Source organism: Castor canadensis, chromosome 9 (assembly GCF_047511655.1).
Source record: "Castor canadensis chromosome 9, mCasCan1.hap1v2, whole genome shotgun sequence".
NCBI classification, from domain to species: domain Eukaryota; kingdom Metazoa; phylum Chordata; class Mammalia; order Rodentia; family Castoridae; genus Castor; species Castor canadensis.
This window is the reverse complement of record NC_133394.1, coordinates 92,294,997-92,322,054: the sequence shown is the minus strand read 5'-3', so window position 1 is coordinate 92,322,054 and position 27,058 is coordinate 92,294,997. Positions and strand designations below refer to the sequence as shown.

The 27,058-nt window shown below is 41.7% G+C and overlaps 1 long non-coding RNA gene across 1 annotated transcript; it reads left to right on the top strand.

Annotated features, from left to right (window-relative positions):
* LOC141410946 (uncharacterized) lies at positions 1 to 26,219 on the top strand. The gene is made up of 3 exons (XR_012435756.1): positions 1 to 292; positions 21,711 to 24,720; positions 25,323 to 26,219. It is a non-coding gene; the product is annotated as an uncharacterized lncRNA (long non-coding RNA).
* Positions 26,220 to 27,058: the final 839 nt, after the last annotated feature.

Here is a 27,058-nt window from a genome sequence, read left to right as displayed (position 1 = left end):
GGGATAGGTCGGAGTCGGTTTCACCTGCGCGCTGGCGACGCCTCCTCCCCGGCTGTGGGGGAAGGGCCTGGCCCGCCTCCTCCTGTCCCTCCGCCCTCGGAGGTCTCCTCCACTCCCGCCACCCATCCCAGATGAGTCAGGCTGGTCAGAGCCGGAGAGCGCGGGTAGGTGAGGCCGGGAGCCAACCGCTCCGCAGGACGCGCGGCCACTCCGGGCTGGGGAAGTGGAAGGCAGGTAGGCGACCGGCCATTCCTTGGAGTCCGCGCCACGTAGGAAACAAACGCAATAGAAGGTCGGTGTGTCTGTGTGTGTGTGTGTCTCTGTGTCTCTGTGTGTCTGTGTGTGTGTGTGTGTGTGTGTGTGTGTGTGTGTGTGTGTGTTTCTGAGTTAGGGGGCTCCATAACTTTGCCTGGGCTGACCTTGAATTTCTGCCTCACCTCTTATGGGTGTGTGCCAACGCCCTGTCCAAGAGATGCCTTTCAGGGGAGTACTTTCAAATCGTTAGAAGCAGTACTGACATCACTTTTACATGCAAACCATAATATGGAGATAGTGAAAAGGCCACTCAGGCACCAGCTTCAAGGGGTCCAAATACACCCACCGAAGTCTGTACTGAAAAGAAAAATTACTCTGAAAGCTATAGACCAATGTTGGTTTCTGCCTTTCTTTTTCCTCCATAATTGTCTCACATTAAGGTGCAGAAGGAAAAAAAAAATCACTGTTAGGTGGTTTATTGTCCTGGAATGCAAGTCAATAGGAATTAAATCTCACCAAGTAAGGTATTTGATACCCGTGTCACTTTGTTTTTAGTTAATCTAAAATTAGTGAACAGAAGAGATCTGTGCAGTGTGTTTCATGTTGGCTTGTTGGTGTAGTCTTTGCTTTGGGAATGGAAGGTTTCCTCCACATGATCAAAAAGTTGAATATATGACAGGCTAGCCTGATTTGACCCCACAGCTCCCAACCAATGTCACAATGACGGCTTACTCTCCTCCGTTGAAGGGATGTGGACTGCACCCTAATTCAGAGATCATATGTAGCATAAAACTGTACTTTTCATTAGCTTTTTGAAGAAGATCGAATTACGGCACCTTTCCCCCTAACAGCTGCTGTCTCCCTTCATTTTCTCTGTCTACATGTTGAGCAGTCTAGTCTGAGATCCTGTGTCCCCTTTCTGTCCTTTATCAGTCTTGTTTACCCAAATTATTCTACCTATCTTAGCATCAAGCCCTCTCATTCTTTAGCATGGCCTTCCCATTTCTTTCTGTGACAGGACATCCTTGTTTGCCTCTCACCCCAACTGTCATAGCCCCATGTATCCTGTGATTCCTATTAAAAATTTTCGGTTTTCTCCTCCCCTGTCATTCGACACTCCTCTCTTATACTCCCCTCATCTTTCCACTTTTCCTTCTTTTGTTCCTCACTCTCATTTGTCATGAGCCCCTGTTCTTTTTACCAAGTACTGCAAGTATCTTGGTCTTCAAATTGTCAACATTTTAGCATGGACCAATCTTAGTGATTTGCAATGTGGCCTCAGAGGCCACATTCACTGTGCTTTATTTAAAATCCCCATCAGTGTGTTGGTACTTTTCCACGAGTGAATTGGAATCATTGGCTTTCTAGGTCAGGAAGAAATGGAAAATTTGTTTTAAATCTATTTTGGTCATTTTCTAGAATTTAAACCCAGTACTGCGTTGGGGGGGGGGGAAATGGCTTCCACTGATATCTCTACATAACATCAAGCCTGCAACACAGCTATTAAAATAAAGTTTTGTATTCAACTTCAACTCTCCTTTATATGTGGACACTTCAGAGTGGCAAGTGGAAGGAATCTCTCTTTGGTACTTTTCAAAGCATCTGGTGTCAAAGTAAGAAAGCTTGCTTTAAAAGAGCCATGACATAGAACGAGACTTGGATTTAAAACACCAAAGGAAACTGGAGAGAAAGGAAGAGAGGGGCCATCAAAGGTGTGGTTGTCAAAACCAGATTATCTTTAATGAAAGGTAGAATTAGTCTTCAGTAGTAGAAGGCAGACCATAAAAAGAAAAAAATTCAATTACTTTAGATTTGGGTGCCCAGGTGGCTTAGCATCCACCTCTTCTTGTCTTATACTTGTCCCAGAGTAAAGAGAAAGGTAGTTAGGGAGCATTTTCCTGCCCTCACATTTAGTTCATTATTTCCAAAACTATTTTCAGACAACTGTGTGGCCCTGGCACTGCTGGAGACAGGTATAAAGAAGAAAGTGCTTAAGAGCCAGAGAAGAGAAAATGGCATGAACCCAGTGCTATGTAATTTAACTGAGGCATGTGCTGTATATAGAAATTGAAAGGAGGTGCATAAAGGAGGAACTCAGGCTCAGCTTGCTGGAGGAGGGATCAGGACAATATGTCAACAGGAGGTAACTTTGAGTAAAAAAAGGTGAGAAAAAATTTTAAGGCAGAAGACACATTGGTGCAGAGGTGAAGGGATCTGGCTTAGCATAGCTATTTTGGGGAACTAACTGTAAATGGGTCTGCTTCGCCTGTTGGTGTTAAGGAAGAGGACCAGGGATGCTCAGGAAACTGCAAAAGTAAGGTGCAGAAAACATGACGGGCAGGAGGGAAAATACATCTTTTCTAGAGTGAGTGCCAGTAGAAGGGGAGTGGGCACAAGGAAAGGGGGACTGGGGGTGTATGTGGTGAATGTGTTTTGTATCCATATGTGCAATTAGAAAAACGAAACCAGTTGAAATTGTTCTAAGAAGGGTGGGAAGAAGAATGATGGAAGGGGTAAATCTAGCTAAGATATATTTTAAACACATATGTAAATATCACAATGTACAACTATTATATGCTAATAAAATCTTTTTAAAAAGTAAGGTGGAGTCAGAGGACACAGAGCTTGGGAGAGGGGCAAAGCCTTTGGAGAGCTTTCCAGAGGGTAGCAACCTGACCACAGGGCTGGAGACTTGGCACAAGTGGTAGAGTACCTGCCAAGTGAGTGTAAGGCCCTGAGTTCAAACCTCAGTGCATCCAAAAGAAAAAAAAAAGAAATATTTAGAAGGCAGTTGGTGATATAAATTTAGGACACCAAGGACATATGACCTTAGCATCTATAGATGATCATTTAAATCAGGGGTGAGGCACTGACGAATGGATTAAGAAAATGTGGTATCTATACACAATGGAATTTTATGCAGCCATGAAGAAGAACGAAATGTTATCATTCACTGGTAAATGGATGGAATTGGAGAACATCATTCTGAGTGAGGTTAGCCTGGCCCAAAAGACCAAAAATCGTATGTTCTCCCTCATATGTGGACATTAGATCAAGGGCAAACACAACAAGGGGATTGGACTTTGAGCACATGATAAAAGCGAGAGCACACAAGGGAGGGGTAAGGATAGGTAAGACACCTAAAAATCTAGCTAGCATTTGTTGCCCTTAACGCAGAAAAACTAAAGCAGATCCCTTAAAAGCAACTGAGGCCAATAGGAGAAGGGGACCAGGAACTAGAGAAAAGGTTAGATCAAAAAGAATTAACCTAGAAGGTAACACCCACGCACAGGAAATCAATGTGAGTCAATGCCCTGTATAGCTATCCTGATCTCAACTAGCAAAAACCCTTGTTCCTTCCTATTATGGCTTATACTCTCTCTACAACAAAATTAGAAATAAGGGCAAAATAGTTTCTGCTGGGTATTGGGGGGGGGGAGCGGGAGAGGGCGGAGGGGGTGGTAAGGGAGGGGGTGGGGGCAGGGGGGAGAAATGACCCAAGCCTTGTATGCACATATGAATAATAAAAGAAAAAGAAAAAAAAAATCAGGGGTGAGGATAAATTTGGTTAGAAAGAGACGTAGGCAGTGAAAAGGGAAGGGATAGAGGTTGAATCCACACTTACCAAAGAGAAAGAGGAAAAGAAACGTGTCAAGGAGACTCAGAAGGGGATGCTGGAGAGGAAGGAAGCATAGCCATACCACAGAGGCACAGGAGTGAAGGAAGAACAGCCATCTAGAGATGCTGCCATGTAGATAAGGAATGAAATCCGACCAGAGCCTGTCAGGTCACTGGCACTGATCTGGAGCAATTTCACAACAGTGGTGGGGACAAAGGCCAGATCACAGAGGGGTGAAGGGTGAGCAGGGGTAGAGAGAGGGGCAAGAAAGACACGCCTGTGAAATAAAGGCGGCAAGGCAAATCTAGATAAAGAGAATATGGAATACTGCAATGCAATATTTTTTTGATCTGTCAATGTGCCAAGGGACAATTGCCAGGAAAGGATAAGTAGTAGACCTAGGGGAGAGAGCAAATAATTGATGAGATAGGGATTGGGGTGGGGGGGTCCAGAGTTCAGGTAGAGGGATTTTGTGGGACAGGACAGGAGAGAGCCACTTTCCCCCAGGAAGGACAGACAGGAGAGAGCTGGGGGGGTAGCTCAGTCCAGCCCTTACTTAGCATGCTTGAAGCCTTGGGTTTAGTCCCCAGCACCAGAAAAGGGGAAAAAAAACCTGAAACCCACAACTATGAGAAAAGGCCAGAGAGAAGAAAAGTAGATATGGCATTAATTAGGGTAGGCTAAATTGCTATAACAAATAAGCCCTAACTTGTAATGACACAAATGCAGAGTTTATTTCTCACATCATATTTCGGGCAGTTTTTACAGATAGGCAGGTAACTACATCCACTGCGGTTGTTTGGGGACTAAGGCTGATGGAAGCTATGCCATCTTTAATGCCTGGTTTCCATATCACTGAACAGCTGGCCAGGAAGGGAAGGACCGTGGGCATGGTCATGTACACGTGGCACATTTTTACAGACCAGACATGGAAGTGGTATACACCATGAATGCTCAAACTCCACTGGCAAAACAGCTATTTACGTGATCACACCAAACCCCAAAGAAGATGAAGAAATGTGGCAGAGCCGTAGGTCCAGAAGGAGGGAAGAAATAGATTGTGGTGACAACTCCATCTCTGCCACAGCTGTGGATGCACATTCAGTGCATGTGCACAGAGGGAGAAGGAGCTGAGAGATTTTATACATGAAGACATCCATTTTCCCCGTGGTGTGGAAGAGGATGGTATTTGTTGAGCACCAGTACTTAGGAGAGAGAAAGAAGCGTAAGGTTTGGGTATGATTTGTGGCGAATAGGATTGCCATTGTGGTAAAAGGAGCCAGCTTACTTTTAGCTTGCAGTGACACCAGACCAAATCTCTATTTGATTTTCTCCACTAGGGCACAGTACCCTGGGGGTAGGAGGTAGACACACAGGGAAGGCAGGCACTGGACTGCTCCAGGGTTGAAGGTTGGCAAGTGGGGTCACAAAAAGGATTATGGAAGAAGGTGGTGGTATGGATGGATAGCAAGGAAGTCACCTCAGAAGAGGGCTGAGAACAAAATAGAAAGGGAAGGAAAACTGCCAAACACATTTTATGAAGCCAGTATTACACTTATCCCAAAACCAGGCAAAGACACCTCCAAAAAGGAGAACTATAGGCCAATCTCCTTAATGAACATTGATGCAAAAATCCTCAACAAAATAATGGCAAACCGAATTCAGCAACACATCAAAAAGATTATTCACCACGACCAAGTAGGCTTCATCCCAGGGATGCAGGAGTGGTTCAACATACGAAAATCAATCAACGTAATAAACCACATTAACAGAAGCAAAGACAAAAACCACTTGATCATCTCAATAGATGCAGAAAAAGCCTTTGATAAGATCCAACATCATTTCATGATAAAAGCTCTAAGAAAACTAGGAATAGAAGGAAAGTTCCTCAACATTATAAAAGCTATATATGACAAACCTACAGCCAGCATTATACTTAATGGAGAAAAACTGAAACCATTCCCTCTAAAATCAGGAACCAGAAAAGGATGCCCACTATCTCCACTCCTATTCAACATAGTACTGGAATTCCTAGCCAGAGCAATTAGGCAAGAAGAAGGAATAAAAGGAATACAAATAGGTAAAGAAACTGTCAAAATATCCCTATTTGCAGACGACATGATCCTATACCTTAAAGACCCAAAAAACTCTACTCAGAAGCTTCTAGACATCATTAATAGCTATAGCAAGGTAGCAGGATATAAAATCAACATAGAAAAATCATTAGCATTTTTATAAACTAACAATGAGCAAACTGAAAAAGAATGTATGAAAACAATTCCATTTACAATAGCCTCAAAAAAAAAATCAAATACCTAGGTGTAAACCTAACAAAAGATGTGAAAGACCTCTACAAGGAAAACTATACACTTCTGAAGAAAGAGATTGAGGAAGACGATAGAAAGTGGAGAGATCTCCCATGCTCATGGATTGGTAGAATCAACATAGTAAAAATGTCGATACTCCCCAAAGTAATCTACATGTTTAATGCAATTCCCATCAAAATTCCAGTGACATTCATTAAAGAGATTGAAAAATCTACTGTTAAATTTATATGGAAACACAAAAGGCCACGAATAGCCAAGGCAATACTCAGTCAAAAGAACAATGCAGGAGGTATCACAATACCTGACTTCGAACTATATTACAAAGCAGCAATAACAATAAAAACAGCATGGTACTGGCACAAAAACAGACATGAAGACCAGTGGAACAGAATAGAGGATCCAGATATGAAGCCACACAACTATAAGCAACTTATCTTTGACAAAGGAGCTAAAAATATACGATGGAGAAATAGCACCCTCTTCAACAAAAACTGCTGGGAAAACTGGTTAGCAGTCTGCAAAAAACTGAAACTAGATCCATGTATATCACCCTATACCAAGATTAACTCAAAATGGATCAAGGATCTTAATATCAGACCCCAAACTCTTAAGTTGATACAAGAAAGAGTAGGAAATACTCTGGAGTTAGTAGGTATAGGTAAGAACTTTCTCAATGAAACCCCAGCAGCACAGCAACTAAGAGATAGCATAGATAAATGGGACCTCATAAAACTAAAAAGCTTCTGTTCATCAAAAGAAATGGTCTCTAAACTGAAGAGAACACCCACAGAGTGGGAGAAAATATTTGCCAACTATACATCAGACAAAGGACTGATAACCAGAATATACAGGGAACTTAAAAAACTAAATTCTCCCAAAACTAATGAACCAATAAAGAAATGGGCACGTGAACTAAACAGAACTTTCTCAAAAGAAGAAATTCAAATGGCCAGAAAACACATGAAAAAATGCTCACCATCTCTAGCAATAAAGGAAATGCAAATTAAAACTACGCTAAGATTCCACCATCATCAGCAACACCACCAACAACAGGTGTTGGCGAGGATGCGGGGAAAAAGGAACCCTCTTACACTGTTGGTGGGATTGTAGACTAGTACAACCACTCTGGAAAAAAATTTAGAGGCTACTTAAAAAGCTGGACATCGATCTACCATTTGATCCAGCAATACCACTCTTGGGGATATACCCAAAAGACTGTTACTCCAGAGGCACCTGCACATCCATGTTTATTGCGGCACTATTCACAATAGCCAAGTTATGGAAACAGCCAAGATGCCCCAGCACTGACGAATGATTAAGAAAATGTGGTATCTATACACAATGGAATTTTATGCAGCCATGAAGAAGAACGAAATGTTATCATTCGCTGGTAAATGGATGGAATTGGAGAACATCATTCTGAGTGAGGTTAGCCTGGCCCAAAAGACCAAAAATCGTATGTTCTCCCTCATATGTGGACATTAGATCAAGGGCAAACACAACAAGGGGATTGGACTATGAGCACATGATAAAAGCGAGAGCACACAAGGGAGGGGTAAGGATAGGTAAGACACCTAAAAATCTAGCTAGCATTTGTTGCCCTTAACGCAGAGAAACTAAAGCAGATACCTTAAAGCAACTGAGGCCAATAGGAAAAGGGGACCAGGAACTAGAGAAAAGGTTAGATCAAAAAGAATTAACCTAGAAGGTAACACCCACGCACAGGAAATCAATGTGAGTCAATGCCCTGTATAGCTATCCTTATCTCAACCAGCAAAACCCCTTGTTCCTTCCTATTATTGCTTATACTCTCTCTACAACAAAATTAGAAATAAGGGCAAAATAGTTTCTGCTGGGTATTGAGGTGGGGGGAGAGGGAGGGGGCGGAGTGGGTGGTAAGGGAAGGGGTGGGGGCAGGGGGGAGAAATGAACCAAGCCTTGTATGCACATATGAATAATAAAAATGAAAAAAAAAAAAAGAGGGCTGAGAGAATGGGAGTAAGCATTTGAGGAAGTCTTGGTGATGCTAAAGAGTAGGTACAATGGGAATAAGTGACTGTGAGAGCTAGAACACCAAATATTCTTAAGTCTTGGGCATCAATCTTCAAGAGCAGAGTAATTTAAGGGATGGTGACAAAGTTCAGAGTGTGACAGTGTGAATGAATCATGGTGGAGGTATGACACTGGAGATGATAGTTCTGTGGAATTGTGTGTGTGGGGGGGGTGAACTGGTGAAGTCACCTAAGATGGAGGGGACACCTAGAGTCAGCTACACAAGCCTTTGGTATTGTGGCATGGTATTCTGCTGGAATACCTCTTTATTGGCAGATACACTCAGGAAATAGTGTCATGCTGAGGTGGCTTACACATGTGTCACACCCAGACCTTGCAGTGTGGGAGTTTTGAGAGAACACAAACATTCAGAAAAAATATCAAATGTATTTTTCATTTGCTTGTTTGATTTTGTTTTTTTTTTGAAACACGGTCTCACTCTGTAGCCCAGACGAGCCTCAAACTCATGATTCTCCTGCTTCAGCCTCCTGAGTGCTGAGATTACAGCTGTATACCACCACACCCAGCTCATAGCAAATATCTTATAAAACTGATACTTGAATCCAGTTGACTTCAAATCGAGTGTTTTGCACTGCAGTCATCTTTCCTCACCTCTCTGAGTGTTTGTCCCAGTTCACCATTTTCACCTTAAAATTTTGTCTTGGCTTCTACAACTATTCCTCTTTTCTGGTTCTTCTCCTACCTACCTGCCTGGCCCAGCTCTGAGTCTCCCTTGCTAGTCTTCTTTCCATTTTTGATTTCCACATTCTTAACTCATTCTCTGAGTCCTATCTGAGCAGCTTTGTCTACTTCCCGGATTCAGTTATCACCTATCGTCTTACCCCACAAATCTGTACGTGTGGCACACCTGAAAACAAAGTGCCAACTTTCAAGTAATTTGTTTCACCTTGGCTCTGCAAGTAACTGTGCCTTCAAATTTGGCCATTCAAAACTTCTGTAGGCCTCACTTTTTCCATCTGTATAATGGGGAAATAAGGTTAGGTGATTCTGAAATTCTTTCCTGTGCTTACATTCTGATTCTAAACTTGTTGCTATTTCTAATAGCATTAGTATCAGTATTAATAACTAAGGATATTTATTGCAAACTTTTTACCAGACAGTGAGCTACATGCTAAAACATTAATATATTTTATCCTCCTAACAACATCCTTTGTGGTAGGAGCTGTTATTAGCCTCACTTTCTGTTGAAGTAAACATCCAGGTATTATCATTTCCTACTGTTTTATAACCAACAAGTAAGTAGCAGAGCTAGGACTAGAGCCAGACAGTTTCAGTCTGCAGTCAGCATCATTCAGCCCCTTTTTGTCAATCCCATTTCCCTTCCAAGACCCTGAGCCTGTTTTGTTTCTTACCTTAGCCCCAACTCACTTCTGCCTCCTCTGGGTCCTGACACCTGTAGCTCCATCTTCCCTTTCTTTCTTTCTTTCTTTTCTTTTTTTTTTGTGGTACTGGAGCTTGAGCTCAGGGCCTTCACCTTGAGCTACTCTTCCAGCCCTTTTGTGATGGGATTTTTCGAGATAGGGTCTCATGAACTATTTGCCCATGCTGGCTTTGAACCACCATCCTACTGATCTCTGCCTCCTGAGTAGCTAGGATTACAGTCCCAGCTCCATCTTCCTTTTCCATCTCCTTATTGCAAAGCGACAAAGATCATCTTGCCTTGACCTGCCCCTCCTTAGTTCATGTGACCTTCTCCCAGAGGTCTTTCCTGGTCTCTCTGAGAGGAAAAGAGCTTCCTATTTCCCGGTATCTCTAGGTCCTCTGGGGAAAGTTGAGTTTGAGTCCCTCACCAGACATTCAAGAAATCTCTGTGGTCCCTTCATCCACATCCTCTGTCCCAGCAGATGTCCCTTCTATAATGTAATAGCTGTCACATATTCCACACTGTTTTCTGTGTACAAACTCTCTTAGTTCTTGCTACAGGCCTGTCAGATTGCCTCTATTACTCTTTATTTCACTGAATACTCATGCTCTGTTTTGTTGTCTTTCTTTTCCCACTAGATCACCTCAGGGCAGCAATCAAGACTTATTCATCTGGGAGACAGAGATGAGGGATCATGGTTTGAAAGCCAGCCAGGGCAAATAGTTTAAGACCTTGTCTCAAAAATACCCAACACAAAAAAGGGGTGGTGGAGTGGCTCAAGTGCGAGAGTGCCTGCCTAGTAAGCGTGATACCCTGAGTTCAAACCCGAGTCCCACCAAAAAAAAAAAAAAGCTATTTACCTGTGTTGGGCATGGTGGTACACATCTATAATGCCAGCTACTTGGGAGGCTGATCTTGGTTCAAGGCCAGCATGGGCCATTGTTAGCAAGAACCTACCTCAAAAACAAGCAGAGTGTGGTGGTACATGCCTCTGTGATCCCAGCTACTCATGTAAGGAATGAGGTTTGAGGCCAGGCCAGGTAAAATTAGCATGAGACCTTATCTGAAAACAAGCTAAAAGGGCAAAAGAAACCAGCATGGTAGTACATACCTGTAATCCCAGCTACATGGGATGCCATACATAGGTAGGCAGGCAGATCAGTGTCTAAGGCCACCCACAGCAAAAACAAGAGACCCTATTTGAAAATTAACTAAAATTAAAAAGGGCTGGAGGTGTGGCTTAAGCAGTAGAGTACCTGCCTAGCGAGCATAAGGCTTTAAGTTCAAATCCTGGTAACACACACACACACACACACACACACACACACAAAACAAAAACAACTTATATTCATCTCTCTGCCCCTAACACACAACACACTGTGGCACCTCCAGGTTCTCTGTGAAAGATTGAATAAATGACTGAATAAAAAAAAGTGACAATAAACTAGGGAGAGTTTTGAGTAGCAAATTAAGAATTTGGATTTTATCTATCAGGTCACATGTGGCCAACAGTTTTAGAGCTGACAAATGAGAGAATGAAGCTCTTTCCATGTTAGGGAGACACTCCCTGGGAGGAGTTCGTACTTGTATGCGCCTTCAGCATGCCCTGTAAACTGAATTGCTGTTTATATGCCTGTGGAGCAAGCTTCCAGATTACATTATCTAGTTTTAAGTAAATTGATCTTTACCAAGAAGATTTAAAATAAAATAATTATGGTAAAAAAACCCATGGAGCCATTTGTGTAGGAACAAGACACAACAGAACACACTGAAAACTGTTGAACAATACAGGGTAGAGAAAAGGTAGAAAGAGTAACAGAGGAGGTTAGACTGATTAAGTTATAATATATTTACAGGTAAAATACCAAGACAAAACCCACTAACAATGAACAGGTGCTTAAACAGTGAAGGACAGGAACATAGAGCAGGTCATGTTAAGGGAAGGGTGACAGCGGGAGGGGAGGGAAAATGAAGAGGCTAAAGAGGTGGATATGGCTGAGGTACTTTCTATCTGTGTATGAATGTGGAACACAGACCTGCTGAAGGCATGTTACGAAGGGGATTGGAGGAAGGAGGGAGAACACTGGAGGGAATGAGCCAAGCCAGGATACAATATATGTATATATGGAAATGTCACAGTGAAAGCATCATATACTAATAAAAATGTTTAAAAAATAAATTGTCTCTAAGAAAAAAGAATTAGACTTATGGTAGAAAGGAAGGAAGGAAGGAAGAAAGGACAGATTAACGATGATACTGAGCTTCAAGTCCAAGAGAAAAATGCTGCAAGCCCAAGAAATTGGCACCTCTACCTAGTTTGCGCCTTCAGCAACCTTAGACTTAAAACAATGACCATCTAAGTGCATCTGACGAGCTGGCTCCAAAACTCAAAACTATAGAAAAACATTTGAAATAGAAATGTACATTCTCCATCTTTTTTGTTTTTGTTTTTGTACTGAATTTGAACTCAGGGCCCTGCACTCGGAGGCAGGTACTCTACCCTGGACCCATGCCCCAGCTCCCCTCTCCATCTTTAAGGATGATCTCCTTAAGTACATACTGGGGTTTGTGATGTAGGCTGATTGTAGTAGAAGAAGCCATCATGACTAGTAATATCTTTAAATTGTTTATTTTTTCCTTATTTTCTTTTATTATTTCTATTTACAGTTGCTTTTATAATATGCATAACATTAGTACATGTATTAGACAGCTTTTTGTCATGGTGACAAAATAAGTACCTGAGAAAATAGCTTAAAAGAAGAAAGATTTATTTTGGCTCATGGTTTCAGAGGTTTCAGCCCATGGTCATTAGGATCCATCGCTTTGGACCTAAGACAAGGCCAAACTTCATGCCAGAGAACATGTGCTCACCTCATGGCAGCCTAAAAGAGAAACAGGAATGGACAGGGAAAAGGTAGGTCAAGGGCAGCCCACTGTGACCAACTTCCTCCAATAGATCCCACCCTCCAATTTCCACCACCTTCCAGTAATTACATCCCATTATAAATCCATCAAGAATTCCTAAGTATGAATCCTAACACATTGATTAGGAAGTGATCCCAAATTACCACCAGCTGGGGACCAAGCCTTCAACACATGAGTCTTCTGGGGGATACTTCATGTCCAAGCCATAAGAGTACAGTACTACATGCACAGAATTTAGAATAGACTGCCCCAGGCTACATGTCACTCTGGGAGCCTGTTACACTTTTTCTATTGCTTTGTGTTTTGTTGCTCTTTTCCTCTCAGCCTGGTTTCTCTCTTCTCCATTTGGCAGAATGCAAATGATTGTTCAGGCCTTCCCCAACGACCACAGTCATCAATAAACACTCTTTCCTCCTCCTTCTAGAATATACCTCTATTATGCCTCATCTCCCTTGGGTAAGGCTTGCCTTGTGAGTGTCGCCCCTAGTGGACTGTGAGTTTCAGGAGGGCCAAGGTCAATCTTAGCCATTCCCTTTGTCCTAACACCATGCAGAGGCCAGTGGTGGATATACAATCAGTGTTCACTGAATTTAATCATCGTAGAACATCCAGTGTCCTGAACCTCAAACGAATATGATATACATCTTCTATATATGATATATAACTAGAAAACAGCAATAGAGGGCTAGGACTTTAAAGCAAGAGTCTTCATTTCACATACAGCAGTTTAGAAAACTGGTCCTCAAGGTGTGGTCTGTGGGCTCTCCTGACAGCCTGCAAATTAAATGCATGTTGCATTGATTGCATGGGATGGGTATGCAGTTTCCCAGACTTGCCTTTTTACATGTAGCTATGGGCTACTTCTTAGTGATCTACTAAATGTGTTGTTAAAATTTGGTATTTATGTACTACAATTGGCACGTATCTAAAGAGTGCTAAGGATTCTAATTTAGGATTCTATTTAAAAATCTGGCAGCCAGAAAAATCCTTGGCAAGAGCACATGTGCAGATAGTTGGATTTTCCCCAAATTTCAAAAGGCTAATTTCTTACCATGCATCATGTCTATTATGTTGAGGTTCAGATTACAGTTCTTCTTCCTTATTAATTAAAAATAACTGTTAGTTTAGGTTTTTTGTTTTCCCTTTTATTTTTTTGGACAGGGTCTTGTTATATAGCCAAGGCTAGCATTGAATTTGCAACCCTTCTGCCTCAGTCTCCTGAATGCTGGGATTACAAGGTATATGCCATCATGTCTGCCTAGTTTAGTTTTATCTGGTTTTCATTAATTTGCTGACATCTTGGCAAGATAGTTATAGCCAGGAGCTCCGGAGTCAGTGTCTTCTGTGTACAGTATGTGTGAATGTTGGGCAAGTTATTTAATTTTTCTGAGTTTCAATTTTTGTATCTCAAAATTTGGTGTGAGGGCTGGGGGCATAGTTCAATGTGAAGTGCTTGCCCAGCATGCATGGGGTCCTGGGTTCAATTCCTACACCATGAAAGGGAAGGGAGATAGGAGGGAAAAGGAGAATAGGAGAAAGGAGAGGAGACAAGGAAAAGGGAGAGGAGAGGAGAGAGGAAAGGACTGGAGAGAAAGGTAGGAGTAAGAGTGTTTACGTCACTGTTCTGATGTAGGGAGTCATGGAGTTAATGCATGGAAAGTGGTTTCACAGGATGATCCTTGCTATTTAGGAAGGACTTAATAAATGCTACTTGTTGTGATGCATATTTGCACCCAGGAAACTATGGCTTGTAGACAGGCAGAGCTGAGTATACGCTGGTTTGTGAGGCGAGTCACAGGAAAAGTATGAGTAGTAAATAAGAATACAAGCAAGACAGTAGAGACAGTGCCTGGCACATAGTGTATACATTTGTTAGGATTGACTTAGCTAAGAGTGACAGAAACCAAAATAATAGTGACATTAAAGTAGCAGTCTAGCTGGGCACCTATGAACCACGCCTATAATTCTAGCTACTTGGGAGACAGAGATCAGGAGGATAGTGGTTCAAAGCCAGCCTATACAAATAGTTCTCAAGACCCTATCTCCAAAATACCCAAAACAAAAAAGGGCTGGCAGGCTCTGGCTCAAGTGGTAGAGCACCTGCCTAGGTAGTGTGAGACCCTGAGTTCAAACCCCAGTACCACCCCCCCACAAAGACAAAAAGTTGCATACAGCACTGCTACTTACATTCCAATAGCCAGAAAGTAATTTCATGGTCACATCTAGTTGTGAAGAAAGTCTGGGAAATAAAGTCTTTATTTTGGATTGGCATGTTCTTAATTTAAAAACGAGGAGTTTATAATTATAGAAGTATTTTTATCAACTGCAGCCCTTTTGGCCTTCAGTGAGGATAAGTCTTTTTTAAATGGGCTGCACTTGAGTACTTCAGGACGTTTATACCTCCAGGCTCCAGACACTACCTAAATGCGACCAGCACTCTCCATTATTGCATCAACCCCAGTGCTCCTGGACATTTGGACTTTCCAAGGGGAGTTTCTGTGGCAGGCGTTTCCTGTTGTATGCCAGCATGTCACATTTTCAGGGGAACACTCCTTCCCATAACCTTGTGTTGGTAGCCATCTTCTGAGGTGACCTGGCTTCCCTAGTTACACAGATAAGAAAACAGGTCAGCGTCTGACCCAAGCCATCGGAAGTAAAATCTTTGTCCAGGTTTTTCAAAAACTGAAGTAAGGGAAATCATTTTAGTTCCTTCATAAGTGGGGCTATGAGATCTAGTGCTGCCAATTGCACTATTGGTGAGAATATAAAACGGTGCTACTTTTTTGGAAAATAGCATGACAGTTCTTCAAGAGCTTATACACAGAGATGCTGTGATACAGCAACTCTGTTCCCAAGTATATGTGTTAGTCAGCTTTCCATCACTGTGACCTAACACCTGACTTAAAAGGAGGAAAGGTTCATTTGGGTTAAAGTTGCAGAGTTTCAGTCCCTAGTCAGATGGCCAAACTGCCTTTGAGCCTGTGGTGGGGCAGGACCTCATGGTGGGTGGGCGTGGCAGAGCAGGCTGCTCACATCATGGTGACCAAGAAGCAAAGAGAGGTGGGAGGGGATGGTACTGAAGAAAGCAGTGTTGGCTAAGTGGGCATTATCTGACAAGTTTGAGAACATGACAAACTTGGTACAAAAGCACTAGACCTTGAATACAAGACAGAAAGAAGGTTCTTCAAGTGAGATCAAAGTATTGACACGTTTTAGAGTTGCATCATTCTTTTTATTTTATTGTTTTTACATTTACTTACATGTGTAGAGTTGAGTCATTCTTGACCACACAAATGTTTACTAGGTATTCTTTAAAAAACAAACAGCCACTTTCTCTTCTTATTCTTCTTTTTGACCTGATCAAAGATAATGAGTCCTGTTTGCCCAGAGTTACTTGGGGGTAGACCTGTCTGAGGCATTCAGTTTTACATGACTGTGTTGATTTTTGTCAGGACAAAGTCTCTCTGGATCTTGACAGAACCACTGAAGAAATAGAATAGCTACTGCTATCTAAGTAAGCACGAATGTAACCAATTTATTTCCTTCAATAGATAGGTTTTGTTACATTAGAAGAGTTGATTGTTTCCATCCTTGCTCTGTTCCCCCTCTCCTCTGTGGCCTCCTTTTAAACCTGCTTACTAAATATTACAGGTGGGCATTGTTTTAGACAAGGCTCCTGAGCTGGGCCCTGAAGTCTGGACTCAAAAATCAAAATAAAGTCACTTTTACTAAAGTTCTATGTCACAAACTAAAACCGAATTGTTATCAGATCTTTCAGGAAAGAGAGATAATAGTCAAATTTCCCAAACAAAACAAAACTAGTTGGAGTGATAACAAAGTTCCCTCTGCTTTAATCCTTACCTCCCCAAAAAAGTCATGAGAAATAACTTGATGTTAATGATCAGTTATTTTTCTATCATTCTGTTTTCTTGTTCCTACTTAAAAGGAAAGTAATTACAAAATGATCAATGTATGTTTTCTCTAGCACTTTTCTGTCTTTCAAACCAATTCCTTCACTCAACTCATTGGAACACTTGGTCTGTTTTATGGAATGAAGTATTGTCAGATTCTAGAATCACAAATAAAGCCAATTAAGATCTTTAAAGTAAATTGTTGTAGTTTTGTTTTTTGGCATACTCCACACCCCAGATAGGAAGAACATCCTTATAAATTCACATATGAAATGGTAGAAATACTCAAGATTTTAAAGGGACAAGAAATAGTTTCTTATGAAAAAAATTACACACTTCAGAAAGAAGGGAATAAAGGATATTGCTCCCAGGTCCTTAGGGCAGTGAGTGGACAAAAGAAGGACCATGCTTTTAGATTGGGACAAAGACAATACTTTAGTGCAATCCATGTGGCATAATGGAAACTAAATATTTGCCAAAATATTTAAAAAAAAATTTTAAAGCAGCTGCAAAAGTAATGAAGAAAAGAGGTAGGCAGGGCTGGTGGAGCAGCTCAAGCGGTAAGAGCACTTGCCTTCAAGCATGAGGCCCTGAGTTCAAACCCCAGTGCTGAAAAGAAAAAAAAAAAAGGAATTTTGCCAGGTGCTGGTGGCTCACACCTGTAATCCTAGCTACTCAGAAGGCAGAGATCAGAAGGATCCTGGTTCGGAGCCAGCCCAGGCAAATAGTTTGTGAGACCCTATCTTGAAAACACCTAACACAAAAATAGGGCTGGTGGAGTGGCTCAAGGTGTAGCCCTGAGTTCAAGTCCCAGTACTGCAAAAAAAGAAAAAAAGAGCTAGCCAATGTGTGTGGACGTAAGGTCTTCCTTTTGAGAATAATATTATCTTATTGTGACTAGATCTCACTAAATAAGAATCCCTGCATATGGCATTAATTAGTTAAGATTTTAATAAAAGACTTGTTTTCACCCTAGAAGCAAGTAGTGGTTTTAGGGTTATTTCAAATGAGAATACTTAACTGTACTTCACTGAATTACTTCATCAAACCATAATTGAGAGGATATAGTGATATTTTTCTCATTTTAAATGATCTCAATTATAGTCTAATGATGGGTCTTTATAGACTTCCCTTTGCACTAGAGAAAACATCTGATATTACCTTTCTAGTATTTTAAAGATACATGAGTCTGTTCATAAGCCTTCAGGAAATTGTGAACATGAAAAAAATTATGCAGACAATTTTTAGTTGGCTAATTGAATAACACTTTCGTTCGTCCAAAGTGGTTCCTAGAGACTAGAACAAGAAGCTCATTTATTTTTAATTGCTAATTTGATTTCAGCCATAACACTTTTATTTAGGAAATGACTGCATAGGAGAAAGCAGTAGTCAGCAAGAAAAGAAATGACTCCCCAGGTGATAACTTTAAGATTCCATCAGGCCCGGGCATATGACACTGTTTGAGAGAAATGAGGCCCTTTTGCAGCTTTCCCTTTGCAATGTCATGTGTGTCAAGTTGGCAATAAAAATAAAGATGTGTTCTTTTTTCTTTGTCGATAACCTTGGGCAGCACTTTTCTAAGTTCCAGTCTCTTCCTGTAAAGCAGGATTTGTGTTCTGATAGCAGACACTCTTGACACTTTGCTCCATAGCCCTTCACTCAGCCCTTCCGCAGCTGGAGGGGACAGCTCCCATGGCTCATCACCTGCCACTGCCAGGCCGACCTTTATCTTCTCTGGTGCCTCAGGACTTTTTCTGCTGTCATAGGAATCCATGCAGCCCAGAAGTATGAGGAATTTAGTGTGCCGGGGGATATCATCCACCAGTGAGTGAGAGTAAAGGTGTTTACTATGTGATTTAGAACAGCAAGAGGGAAGAGTGAAAGGAAAGGAAGAAAGAAGGAAAAAAGAAAAGAAGGAAAAAGAAGGGAGAGAGGAAAAAGGGAGAAAAAAGAAAATTGGAACTAATCTAAAATTCAATAACCAGGAAATGATTAAATACATCTTCTTTTATTAAATAAAAAGATGAGCTTATCTATAGATGAAGATGATTTTATTTATCTATAATAATGGTTGATCTCCTTGCATGCCCAAAACTTTTTTTTTTTGATGGTACTACGGTTTGAACTTGCTGGGCAGGTATGCCGACAATATGCCCCAGTCCTTTTTTGCTTTAGATATTTTTCAGATAGGGTCTTACGCTTTTTGCCTGAGGCCAGTCTCAGACCCTGATCCTACCTGTGCCTCCCATGCAGCTGGGATTGCAGAAATGTGCCAGTAGGCCTGGCTTGCTTTGTTGAGATGGAGTCTCCCTAACTATTCACCCATGTTGGTATCCAACAGTGATCCTCCCAATCTCCACCTCCTGAGTAGCTGAGTATCTGAAGAATTCAGATTCTTTCTGTGGCGATAGAAGAAAAATGAAATAAACAAGAAATTTGCAAAGAAAGAAAAAAGAAAAAAGGCCAAATAAACATTTTAAAATTCAATTGCTAATTCTCAATAAAGTTAATTTAAAAAAAAAGTCATGCTATCATTTTTATTATGAAAATGGCAAAGAGTGAAAAAAAAAATACCCAGTGCTACCAAGTACAGGGCTTTTCTGTAAAATAGTAACATGCGGGTGGGACTTGATTGTGGAAGCCTGTAATCCCATTTAAGCAGGAGGTGGAGATGGTTGAGTTCAAGGCCAGCCTGGGCAAAATGTTAACAAGACTATCTCAAAAAACAAGACTGGCTGGGCACCAGTGGCTCAAGCCTGTAATCCTAGCTACTCAGGAGGCAGAAATCAGTAGGACTGTGGTTCAAAGCCAGCCCAGGGCAAATAGTTCTAGAAACCCTATCTTGATAAAATGCATCAAAAAGTTCTGGTGGAGTGGATCAAGGTGTAGGGCCTGAGTCCAAATCCCAGAACCACAAAAAAAAAAAAAATCCAAGAAAGGACTGCTAGAGTCACTCAAGTGATAGAATGCGTGCATAGCAAGCTTGAGGCCCTGAGTTCAAACTCCATATTGGAAGAAAACAAACAAACAAACAAGGAAATCTGAATAAAGTATGAACTTAGGTTAATAATAGTATATCAATATTGGTTCATTGCATGTCATAATTAAGTCATACTAATTTAAGATGTTAACAGTAGGGGAAACTGTGGATTCTATGGGAACTCTGCCTTTTCATTTAAAGGAGGTTTTGAAACAGGAAAACAGAAAAAAGACCTGTGACTTGTAGTAACCAGAAAATACATAGCCTAAATCCTCCTCAAAGGATTAGGACTCAGTGCTGCAGTCAGCCAGCGGTCTCAGCTGTCATCTCCTTCAGGCACACTTCAACTGTGGACAGATAGAGGCCTCTCCTGAGGCCACACCTTTCAGAAGCAATCCACGCCCAGTGACTGAGCAAGGGTGTAATGGCCTGGTCATATGCCCTCCAGAGCTGCCTCCTGGTTGGCTCAAGCATTTTGGGGTTTGCATCAGGAATCAAATTCTCCCTCTGTGCAATCCTGCTTCATTCCCCTTCCTGTCACAGGTTCGATGCCTAACAAACATCTGTACCCCAAACTCTATTTTTCTGCATCTGCTCCTAGAGAAGGGCTCTCCCCAGCTATAGCCTAGATCCTAGCATGGAAAAGACAGAAGAGGAAGAGGAGACGACTTGTCCTGCATGGTGATGAAAGAAGCTGTCCTGATGGTAACAAGTGGAGGTGGCTATACAAAATAGATGGTGCGGACACCCTTCATGGAACACTAAGTGGACAGCTCCCCAAGCTGCCATCTTGGACTTCCTTACTCAAGGTTTTGAAGCACTTAGTTGAGTACAGCACTAATGTGGAAACTCAGTAGCAGGAAATTCTGGATCTCACATTTTGTTTTTATTTATTTTTATTTATTTACTTCGGTGTTATGGGATTTGAACTCAGGGCCTCGAACTTGCTAGGCAGGCAGTTTGCCACTCAAGCCATATCCCCACCTTAGCCACCCCTCCCCTTTTTTTTTTTTTTGCCTAGTTTATTTTTCAGATAGGGTCTCATGGTGTTCCCTAGAGCCAGCCTGGACCACAATCTTTCTATTTAGTTGGGCTGACAGGCATCAGCCACTATATCCATCTTATTGATTGAGATGGGGAAGGGGGGAAATCTTGCTAATTTTTCTCCAGGCTGGCCTCAAACTGTGATCCTCCTGACCTTTGACTTCTGAGTAGCTGGGATTACAGATGTGAGCCACTGCACCTGCCCTGAGTCACCCATTTTGACACAATAGCTTTACTTGGTATTAAAGAAAATTTCCTTCTGAGCATTACTAGCCAAATTAGGATTAAAAATTCAAACCCATTTACCTAAATGCCTCTGTGATCTCATTTAAAGAACTTTGAAGATATGAACCCATATCCTTATTTCATACACAGATTCTAATACAAATAGGATCCTGGTAGCATTCACAGTTGCTTTTGCTGATTGCAATGGAGTATTTTTGTCCCCTTTGAATTCATATATTGAAATCCTAATTCCTCTGTGATAGTATTTATTTTTGGGAAGATAACTAGGTCGTGAGGGTAGAACTCTTATAAGAAGAGACAAGGACTGAGTGTGGTAGCCCACACCTGTAATCCCAGCACTTGGGAGCCAGAGGCAGGAGACCAGCCTGGACTATATATTGTCTCAAAAAAAAAAAAAAAAAAAGCCAGAGTGCTATTCTTCTTTTGGCCATATGCAAATACTAGGAGAAGTTGATAGTCTGTAACCTGGAAGAAAAGCCTTACCAGAACCCCACCACCCTAGTGCCTTAAGCTCCATCCTGCAGAGGAGTGAGAAATAAACTGTTGTTTATAAGCCATCCAATTTGTGCTTTTTGTTCTAGCACCCAGAACTAAGACACCTGTCCAGAAGCACTGTCCCTTCTTTTAGGAATTAATTATGTGCCTCGGGATTTTGGTAGGATTGACAAAGGTGCATATTATGGTTTGGATATGGCATATCCCCCAAAGGTTCACATGTTAAAGTCTTGGTGCCTAACGCAGCAGTGTTGAGAGGCGGGGCTTTTGGAAGGTTGATGGGATCAAGAGGGCCCTGACCTCATCCATGGATTGACCCACTGATGGAGTCACACTTCCATGGCTACTGGGAAGTGATGGAAGCTGAGGCAGCGGCCTTTCTGGAAGAGGTGGGTCAGTGGGGGTGAGGCAGACTAGAATTAAGGAAAGTTCAGGACTCACTAAAAAAATATGACTTAATATTGTATTCCAGATTGACCATGCTGTGGCTCGGGGATCGCCCACACCTGGCCCGGAACTGCCCTTGTCCCTCCCCACTCATTCATTAGGGGATGGGAGTCACCTGATTCTGCCCTTCCCATAGGGTAAGGAAGAACCGGTTTAAAGGCCCCCTGGGGAAAAGAAGCTCACTCTCTGTCCGCAGATTCCACCTGCACCCACCATGCTCCCTTTTGTGTTCCCTTCCTAACTTCTAATAAACTCCGCTTAGACCCACGTGTCCTGCCGCGGTTTCTTCCTGGTGGGAAACAAAGAATCTGAAAGTCTTCTGATCACAGACCGCACCGGTGGCTTTAATAGTCGCGTGCCATTAGAGATATATTTTGTCCTTGCTTCCTGTCCACCATGAGGTGAGCTGCTTTACTCCTCTATATGTACTCCACCCTGATATTCTGTCTCACCACGGCCCAAAAGCAAGCAGGCCAGGTGACATGGACTGAAACCTCTGAAATCATGAGCTCAATCACATCTTTCCTCCTTTCAATTGATTTCATCAGGTATTTTTGTCATAATAATGGAAAGCTAACAGTGCACCCCCCTCTGCTCACTGGACAAGGGCTGGGCACATAATTCAAGCCAGGCCAACCAGACTTTTATCCAGACCCTTGAGTCTTGAATGACAGAAACTGGGAAGGAAGCTGACTCTGTCACTGGTGATGCCTGGAGGAATGGGTCCTCTCTCTAGGTGGCCTGATGGTCAACCCCTCTTGTGGGAGCTTCCCAGAGCCTTGTTATGATGTCTGTTTTTCTGACTTTAGTCAATGTCTGCTTCTGTTGACCCCCAAACTGAACAAGAACCCTAATGGATATTTTTCTATTTTGTAATCTTTATACATAGCAATCCAAACAAGCCAAGTATTTCTCTCACAATCCTGAAGCATAGCGAAGAGTTATTATAAGTACTGAAGGAGTTGGAGGTAGCTAAAGAATGAGGACTTTCCCCAAATTCCTACAATGTCCACCAATCTCACTTCTAGGAATTTAACCTAAGGAAACAATTCAACAAGCACTGAAAGATACAGGTGCTCAGTCATTGACCATGGAGCTCTTAATGAAAATGAAATGTACAAGTAATCTAGATATCAATGGGTATAACAGTATTTAAAAAGGTAACAAAGGCATTAAGGAGGCCTACGCAGGAGGATCACAAGTTCAAGACCAGTTTGAACTACATAGCAAGACCCTGTCTGAGAGGAAAAAACAAAGGTAATAAAGGCTTGTATTCATCAATATGGAAAGATGTTCTGACACACTTTTAAGCGAAAAGATGATTGTATGGCAATACCATTTTCATTTTTGCAAATGTATGCATACCTGTATATGTAAATATGCTTTAAAAAAACTCAGATGTGAATATCAGAAATAATGATAGTTGCTATCTGAATGGTAGGATTATATGATTTTTATTTTTATATTTTTCAGAAATCCCCAAACTTCTTGCAAAGAGGTCATAATATATATATAATCAGTTAACTATTAAAAAGTAATGTTCTTGAAGGATTTTCAACAACTTAAAAATAATATTAAGTAGAAAAAAGGAGAAAGTGCTATTTTTAACATCACCATATTACCTAAGAAAAAATTCAGTGTTCCAGAAGAAAATATGCCATTATACTTATATGCTTTTCCTCTGAGACTTTAGATTATTAAAGATTCTAAGACACCTACCTATAAATAAATAAATGTATACATATAAACATGTACACATATATAATTTATCTAAACAAAGCAAATATAAATTCAGACACCAGTATAAACCCTGTTATTGCATGGGATCAGAGAAAGAGCTAATACCTTTCTGATTGAGAGAGTTCATCTGGATAAGAAGAATCAGGGGGAGGGAGGAACAGAGAAAGATTGAGAGAGATTGGGAAAGAGAGGGAGAGAAGTAATCACATCCATCTGGGGATCCAGTTTGGGATTATCTCTAAAAAAATTGGTGCTTTGGGCCTCAGTTTCTCTCTCCAATGCCCTCAGCCAGGGTCAGTTTGATTCTTCCAGCTCCCTTAATTATTGTTATTTATATAATTCCTTCCCACTGAAACAAGAGTATCACTGAACATGCAAATGCTTGCTATTTAGCCCTTCCACTTTTCTAAACTGATGTATTGAGTAGGAATAATTGTTTGATTAGTGTCTAACGCACAGCCCAGCATTTGTGTTAGTCAGCTTTCTGTTCCTGCAATGAATACCTGTGATAATCAACTTAGAAAGAGAATTTCAGTCTGGCTGATAGTTTTGGGCCATGCTCTGTTGGCCCTGTGGCCTTTGGGCCTGTGGTGAGGCAGCACATGGTGGAGTAAAGCTGCTCACCTCATGGCTGGAAAGCAAAAGAAGGAAATAAAGGTCAAGACCGGGGCTCTGCAATCCTCTTCAAGGGCACACCCCCATAACCAGATGATTTCCCATTGGCCCCACCTTTTAAAGTTGCCACCACTTCCGAATGCGACAAACTAAGGATCAGGACATTCCAGATCCAAACTTATACTAAAAAATATAGTAGCAAATATCCTATATAACAACCTTACAAGAAAATGGAAAAATTATAAAATGAGGTTAGTCAAAACTAATTAAACAATAATTTATAGCAACATAATAATTCAAATTCATTTCTGGGTAGGATGCCAGCACACCAGAGGCAGGATGACACAGTAGCAAGTGCCTGGGCTTAAGAGTCAGAGTGCACTGGCTTCTCACCAGCCTCCACCACTTTCTTATTGATGGTGTGTGTTATGATTTGAATATGAAGTGTTTCCCACAGTCTTGTGTGCTGAAAGTCAGCTGCCATGTCATAAGGACATTCTCTTAGCCTTACGGCGAAGACTTGGATCTTCTCGATACCAACCAGTGTCAGCTAGCCAGGCACCAGAAGTCAGCCACCTTGGAAGTATTTCTTCAGCTGCTGTCAAGCCTGCTCACGATCACAGTCTTAAACAGCATCATGATTGCTGCACCATAAGAGACCCTGAGCCGGTACCACCTGGGTAAGCCCCTTCTGATTCCTGACCCATGGAAACTGTGAGCTGCTATTTATTGTTTTAAGCTTCTACATTGTGGGGTAAATACACTATCACGATGTCAGTGTCTTCTTGCTTGCTTTATCTGCTGCTCCAATATGAGATGATTGAGAAGATGTGGATCTAGGAGGGATCCTTGGGAAGGAGGAGGGATGCTTAGGGCTATAGACAAAAGTACCAATTTGTTCATGTGGTACAGGGCCACTCCTCCTGGGAAGATGTGATTCTCTTTGTCAGTAGAAAGCATGGCACAGCAGCTAGAGAGAACGACAGGTGATACAAGATGCAGTATGACTGTATGGTGATGTACAGTGATCTGAGCTTCAGGGCTCTTGTCTTTGTCAATCCAGAACTGGTGAAAAAGAACAGCATTAGGGGAAAGTTTGCCAATGGCCCGAATATTCAGGGCGGGGAAGGCTGGTGCTCCTGATAGTATTTTGAATAATTTTTCTGTGTGGACACTAGTTACTGATTTATAGTAAGAAATTGCCAGTGTTCGATCACTTTGACCTACAAAAATATCAGTTCCATATAGCTCAACCTATGTTAATGCCACATCTTCCTTACAGAGGGGTTGGGATGGCAGAGATCACATGTGAGGAAGAAGCAAGTTTCTGAAGAACCACATTTTGAGGGGGGAGAAAACCTTCAGATTAAAGGTGATTTCACTGAATAGTCTGTATTCAGCCAGGAGCAGAGTAAGCTCTTAAAATTTTTAAAAATAAATATATATGCATGTGATTTAAAAAGAAAAATGCACAAAGGTTATAAAAGAAGCCTCCATCTGCTTTAATGGTTTTCAGTGCAAATAATAGAAACTTGACACCGAACTACAACTGACTTATGTGATAAGGAAATGTATTCATTCACTTATCAAAGATATGGAGGATGGGTTCAGAATTAGTTGATTATACTCCTCACAGCATGAACCCAGACCCTGATTCTGTTTTTCTATTGTTTTCTCCAGGGCAAGGGCTCCAGCCTGAGGCTGGTAACAGTTGGGCTTCATGCTTCTTTGTGTTCCACAGGAGAGAGAAAAACTGACTTCCTGGAAATTTCTTTTAAGAGAAAGCAAATCCTAGAGGCTTCTAGCAAACCTCTCCTCTCTTTTCATTTGACTGTACAGAATTGGGTCACATACCCACCCTTTAACAAGGGAATGGAATCACACTTGTACCCATCGGAGCCAGTCCTGGAGAAATAGGTCAATTTTCCAAATGCCTTTGGGTGACCTGGAGGTGGTTGAGGTGTGAGCCTTAACACACACCTGCTGGTCTGACCTTCACAGAGGTGGATGCTGTTTCCAGTGTCCTCTGTACCCTTCTAAAAAGATCTATGCATGTTCACTGAAAAGGCTCTCTTTTTCTGCCCTTTATATAGAAATGGCAGAATACTATCTACATAGTATTTTACACATTTTTTCATCAGTACATTATTGGTAAAAGCTTAATTAATGAATAAGATCACAAGCATAAATTTAGTAAGCCAAATTAGATTTTTATCCTAATTGTGTACTTCGCTTGTTTGCCTTTTGTGTGCTACTAACATTAAGCTTTTCTTCTTCTTCTTCTTCTCCTTCTCCTTCCCCTTCTCCTTCTCCTTCTTCTTCTCTTCCTCCTCCTCCTCCTCTTTCCCTCCTCCTTTTCCTCCTCCTCCTCCTCCTCTTCCTCCTCCTCCTCCTCCTCCTCTTCCTCCTCCTCCTCCTCTTTCTCCTCCTCCTCCTCCTCACTTCTTTCAGTTCTAGCAATTTTTGTTGGTCTAAGGGGGAAATAGGGAGCAGTTTTTGGTCTAGAATGGGGCCAGAGCATTAAAGAAGCTGCCAATCTAGCAGAGGCAGTGGGAAGAAAGAATCCCAGGGGAAGAGAAACGAACAGCAGTGTGTGTATACCGAATGCCCCTGTGGACATGTTATGCTAAAGACACACTCAGTAAGAACTAAATTATGCTAGGCTTGTAGTGCAGGTCTAGAATCCCAGCACTCAGGTAGCTGGGACAGGAAGATCCCAAGTTTGAGGTCAGCCTGAGCTACATAGTGAGACCCTATCTAAATAAATAAATACATAGATACATACATAAAAAGAAAAGGTGTGGGCACACGGTGGCACATGCCTATAACCTCAGTTACACGGGAGGTAATAGGTAGGAGGATTGCGTTCTGAGCTCAGCTGGTCAAAAGCAAGACCCTATGTGAAAAATAAAACAAAAGATGCTGGGTGCTGATGGCTCACACCTGTAATCCTAGCTAGTCAGGGGCAGAGATCAGGAGGATCATGGTTCGAAGCCAGCCCAGGCAAAGAGTTCTTGA